At 58.6% G+C, this 5,877-nt stretch overlaps 2 non-coding genes across 2 annotated transcripts; both read right to left on the bottom strand.

The window, feature by feature from the left end:
• Window positions 1–426: 426 nt before the first annotated feature.
• On the bottom strand, window positions 427–579 carry LOC142792517 (5.8S ribosomal RNA). Its single transcript, XR_012890986.1, has one exon. It is a non-coding gene; the product is annotated as a 5.8S ribosomal RNA (ribosomal RNA).
• A 1,719-nt stretch (window positions 580–2,298) lies between these two features.
• Window positions 2,299–4,113, bottom strand: LOC142792518 (small subunit ribosomal RNA). The gene has a single exon (XR_012890987.1). It is a non-coding gene; the product is annotated as a small subunit ribosomal RNA (ribosomal RNA).
• Window positions 4,114–5,877: the final 1,764 nt, after the last annotated feature.

Here is a 5,877-nt window from a genome sequence, read left to right as displayed (position 1 = left end):
CGAGGGCAACAAGCGCAACGCAAGGCTGCGATCTCGCGCACTTTGCGCACGGCTGGAGAAGCTTTGCTGGCCGGCTTTCGCTCCTCGTGTTTACCGTGCGTTAAAGTTGCGCGTCCGTGGCTCTCGCAGCTCTTGCGCGCCCGGTCGCAGAGAGGAGTACGCAACCTCGACCGCACTTTCCCTGCAGGCTTCCTTCCGACTCGAAGTCCTGCGGCGGTCTCAACGAGGTGCCACATCCTCAATGCAGTCGGTCGCCCCCGTTTCGGTTGGGCTCTGGCACGACGGTCGCCACCGTCTCGCCCTTGAGTGGCCGCTGTTGGCGCTCGCTGTGAGGTGTTCAGCGTGCTGTCCGTGTTGCCGACGCGGTCAAAACGAGTCGACGGCTCACGTTCCCTTGTGCGCCGAAGGCTCTCTTGATATGTGATCCGACCCTCAGACAGACGAAGCCAAGGGAAGACCCAAGGCCGCAATGTGCGTTCAAAGAATCAGTGCTCAGTGTGTCCTGCAATTCACACCAAGTCTCGCAGCTGGCTGCGTTCTTCATCGACCCGAGAACCGAGTGATCCACCGCTTAGAGTCGTGAAAAAGTGTTTGTTCAATTCCGTACAGTCAAAACCAAACGTTTCTGGCACTCGGCCAAACAGTGGCCAAGAAGGGCGCTTTTCAGCGCACGCTTGGACTCCAAAACTCTGCCGCGCCTTTTTCGGCTGCCGCAAATCGAGCAAACGGTGTGTTTCGGACGGCGTTTCGCTTCCGCTACTTGCGAGTGCTTTCGTGGTCCACCCCTCTATAAATACTCGGGAGGCGTCGAAGCCGGTTCTCCAAGCCGGACCCGTAGGTATCGTTGTGTGCTCGCTCTCATTGGCCCGCCTAACCAGAAAATGCCTGCGGTACACCCATTTGGATAAGAGTGCACGCAGATGCGGGCCTCGACGGCTACACATTTCCTCGGGCGGCCGCCTCCCGGCCTCCGTGGAGCGCGGGATGCACGGTCCCATCGACAAGCCTCTCCCGTTTTTACCGTGGCGTCGCGGTTCACCACGGCGGGCGGGTCGGTCTCCTCCGCATAAAAAGGGGGACCCCCGCTTTTTGTTCCACGAAATCGCACAAGCTTTTTTCGCATCCACGGTTTGCCACCGCACACCAAAATGCCGATCCGGCTGCCTACTTTAGCCAACAGGTGGAGCCAGGCGCGCCGTACTTGCGCGGCACTTCCCACGTCCACCGAAGTCGGTGCCAAGGACCACTTTCGGCGCCGGAGCCGCGTACGAGCCTACTCGAGGCGGAAGAACGAAGCCAGCAAGGGCCTGGCCGCAAGTGCGTTCAATTGTCGGGACGTCCAAGTCCCTCGTTCTTCCGTGCTTCCTCTTTCGGCAAGTCGTTGCGGCACCTTCCCAAAGCGCGCAGACCCGCTAATCGCGACGAGCGCGACGTGGCCGTGCCGCCTTTCCCTCGGCAGCAAGCAAAACGCCTGGCAACGTCGACGCTCCCCTAACCGCGATCTCGCACCGTGTTTCGTGTGGCGAATTCAAAAGCCGGCCGGCGCTGCTGCAACCATTACGGTCGGTACGCATACGCCGCGGAGGGCGGGACGGTCATCGGAGCGTGCGGTTCCTCCATCGAGTACTGCGCACCTCGGCCGTCGCATCGCCGTGCCATGACCGGCCGCGCGTCAACGCGAACCGGTGCCAGCGAGATCCCTCGCCTGCAAGAACCGACCGGCAGCCTCCGTCACCCGAGGACGCGGAGGCGCTTGCCGCGGACGGCGGGACGGTATGCACTGGTGCACAGCGGACCCGTCACATCGCCAGTTCCTTGACCGACCGCCGACGCTTGTGCCGTTCCTCTCGTACTTGGCAGTCGCCGCGCGATTGTCGGGTCTCGTTCTTGCACGCTCGAACGGTCGGGAGGGCACTCGGCTGGCGTTTCGGGAACGCGCAGCCTCGCCTTCTACCGACGTAACCACGACTCGCCGTTCGCGCTCCGCCGCTCCTGTTTACAGTACTAGGCGGTCCCGCAGCGGTCGGGTCGCGCATTTCGAGCGCTTCGAGCCACGGTGCAGTGGCGGGTCGAAAGCCGACCTATGAGTGCGTTGCGCCGTTTGTACCCGCGTCCGCCACCTGGCCGACCGTCCAAGGTCGCGGTGTTGGCGTCCGCTGGGCGCAACAATTTGTCACGGGGTGCCGCTCCACATTCAGGCAGCCCCGTGGGGAAAAGCCGACCCCGCGTCCAAACGGGGTCAGCGGCAGAAAGTGTCGGGCGCAGACGCAGCTGAGGCGCTCACCCTTCACAATCCGTTAATGATCCTTCCGCAGGTTCACCTACGGAAACCTTGTTACGACTTTTACTTCCTCTAAATGATCAAGTTTGGTCATCTTTCCAACAGACCGGCGCAACCGAAAGGCCGCGCCGGACATCGGTCCGAAGACCTCACTAAATCATTCAATCGGTAGTAGCGACGGGCGGTGTGTACAAAGGGCAGGGACGTAATCAACGCGAGCTTATGACTCGCGCTTACTGGGAATTCCTCGTTCAAGGGGAACAATTGCAAGCCCCTATCCCAATCACGAAAGAAGTTCCACGGGTTACCCAGTCTTTTCAGACAGGGATAAAGACACGCTGCTTCCTTCAGTGTAGCGCGCGTGCGGCCCCGGACATCTAAGGGCATCACAGACCTGTTATTGCTCTGTTTCGTGCGGCTAGGAGCCGCTTGTCCCTCTAAGAAGGTTGTAAGGTGCTGGGAACCCCGCACCTATTTAATAGGCTAGAGTCTCGTTCGTTATCGGAATTAACCAGACAAATCGCTCCACCAACTAAGAACGGCCATGCACCACCATCCACCGAATCAAGAAAGAGCTCTCAATCTGTCAATCCTCCCAGTGTCCGGGCCGGGTAAGTTTTCCCGTGTTGAGTCAAATTAAGCCGCAGGCTCCACTCCTGGTGGTGCCCTTCCGTCAATTCCTTTAAGTTTCAGCTTTGCAACCATACTTCCCCCGGAACCCAAATACTTTGGTTTCCCGGAAGCTGCCCGCCGAGTCATTTGAGTAACTCAGGCGGATCGCTGGTTGGCATCGTTTATGGTCAGAACTAGGGCGGTATCTGATCGCCTTCGAACCTCTGACTTTCGTTCTTGATCAATGAAAACATTCTTGGCAAATGCTTTCGCAGTAGTTCGTCTTGCGACGGTCCAAGAATTTCACCTCTAGCGCCGCAATACGAATGCCCCCGTCCGTCCCTCTTAATCATTACCTCGTATTCCAAAAACCAACAGAACAGAAACGAGGTCTTGTTCTATTATTCCATGCAAGTTTATTCAGGCGACTCGCCTGCGTTGAGCACTCTAATTTTTTCAAAGTAAAAGCACCGGCCATCTCGAGGCACACAATGAAGTGCACCAAGAAAGAACCGGCATGATGTTCAGTCCGAGCCGTCGCATCGGGTAGATGCACTACTCGTCTGGAACTGAGATCCAACTACGAGCTTTTTAACCGCAGCAGCTTTAGTATACGCTATTGGAGCTGGAATTACCGCGGCTGCTGGCACCAGACTTGCCCTCCAATTGATCCTCGTTAAAGGATTTAGAGTGTACTCATTTCAATTACGGGGCCTCAAAAGAGTCCCGTATTGTTATTTTTCGTCACTACCTCCCCGTGCCGGGAGTGGGTAATTTGCGCGCCTGCTGCCTTCCTTGGATGTGGTAGCCGTTTCTCAGGCTCCCTCTCCGGAATCGAACCCTGATTCTCCGTTACCCGTAACAACCATGGTAAGCAAGTAACCTACCATCGAAAGTTGATAAGGCAGACACTTGAAAGAAACGTCGCCGGCTCGTGGCCATGCGATCAGCACAAAGTTATCCAGAGTCACCACACAATACGGGCCGAAACCCGATCGATCTTGGTCTAATAAAAGCACCCGTTACCCAAAGGGCTCCAGGCTCACTGCATGTATTAGCTCTAGAATTGCCACAGTTATCCAAGTAGGAAGAAACGATCTAAGGAACCATAACTGATTTAATGAGCCATTCGCGGTTTCGCCTTATTTCGGCATGTACTTAGACATGCATGGCTTAATCTTTGAGACAAGCATATGATTACTGGCAGGATCAACCAGGTAATCGTTCGACTGCGCGTCCGTCCTCGCCCTCGGCGGGCCGGACGCAGTCTGTGTGCGGCGGAGGCCACCTTCAGGCGCCCCAACACGCTTATTTTGCACTCCGAGATGACGGCGTTCGAGCTCGCTACGGCACAACCTTCCCGAAAGACGAGTGGGAGCCGTGCGGCAAGAAGCACGTTCATGCTCGCTCTTTTTCGTTGCATCGACTCGGTCGCGCCGTGCGGGTTGCCCAAGCCCGCTGCACTGTCGGTGGACCGGCCGGAACTAGCAACGGAGCCGAGACTGCAAAGCCGCCAGACGACGGGTCACGCCCGCGTCTTCGGCGCTTTCGCATCTGAATCGCCCGAGGACGACACGGAACACACCTCGATATCGTGGTAAAACGGCACCGTCCGACAACCAGCCCCTAACGCATCAAGCGGATGAGGCTGCAGACGACTGCCGTGGATTCCCCTGGAGCAGACCCGAGGACACGCTTGACGAGGCCGAAGCCCGCCGCATATCAGACACCCGGTCGCTTTCGCGTACGCCGCTCACGAGAACCCCCACATAATAGCAGCGATAAGTACCCAGACCTCCTTGGGCCCTAATACGAGCGTACTCGAGAAAATTTCACCGCGGGTGTGCCCCGAAACGTGTGGCATGTTGAGCGTGCCACAAGTCTACGTCGCTCTCAAACCCGCCGAGGTCGTAGAATTTGCGACCCTACTCACGAAATTCCCACCGAGGATACGGCCGCAAACGTACCGCACCTTGGGTAGGCCACGAGTTTGTGCAACACTACGCTGACGGCACAGCACCGAGGTCGTGCGCGCACGCACGGGAAAATTCCGCCGCGGTTTCTGCCGAAAACGTGAGGCACCACGACTCTCCGCAAGTTCGCGTCGACTGCGAAAGACCGAAGTCGTGAACGACGTGTCCGCTACTCGCCGCCGACACGCTGGACACCAAACGTACAACGACTCGACGGCGTCGTAGAGGCCCACGACGCGGTTTTCCTTAACGACGTCTCGGCGTGGCACCGACAGGTTAGAACGGCCGACCAACGTTCCCTGTCCGCCGTTCGGCTCAGTCGAAGGGCTCGGCGACTTCGGCAACGCTGCGAAGCCGCACGGTGACGCACGCCATGTCCCCATTTTTTTTTTTCTTTCTGCGTCTGCCGGGGTGCCCCTATAATAGCAGCGATAAGCACCCAGACCGCCGTGGGTCGCTCGCCCCGGCTGACGTGGTTTTTCGTACTCCTGCGGCGGTCGCCGTCAAGCACGTCCAAATACGCTACTTTCGTGGGCGCATTCACGCTCTTTCGCTTCGCCGGAGTGCCAGCACTCACTCTGCCAAAAACGGCGAACATCCGAGCGGCGGTTCCCACTTTTGCGTCGGCGTCGCAAACCCCGCCCCGGCAGACGAGGTTTGCCGTACTCGTGCGACGGTGGCCGGCGGGCACGTCGAAAGACGCCGATATCGTGCGCGAATTGGCGCACCTTGGCTTCACCGGAGTGCCGCCACTGACTCCTCCAAAAACGGCGAAGATCCGAGCGGCGCTTCCCACTTTCGCATCGGCGTCCCGAACTCCGCCCCGGCTGACGCGGTTTACCGTACTCGTGCGACGGTCGCCGGCGAGCACGTGGAAAGACGCCGATATCGTGCCCGAATCGGCTCCGTTCGGCTTCGCCGGAGTGCCAGCACTGGCTCGGCGAAAGACGACGAACATCCGAGCGACGGTTCTCACTATTGCGTACGCGTCGCAAACCCCGCCCCGGCAGA

This window comes from Rhipicephalus microplus, unplaced genomic scaffold (genome assembly GCF_043290135.1).
Source record: "Rhipicephalus microplus isolate Deutch F79 unplaced genomic scaffold, USDA_Rmic scaffold_224, whole genome shotgun sequence".
NCBI classification, from domain to species: Eukaryota; Metazoa; Arthropoda; class Arachnida; order Ixodida; family Ixodidae; genus Rhipicephalus; species Rhipicephalus microplus.
This window is presented reverse-complemented; position numbering and strand designations above follow the sequence as displayed.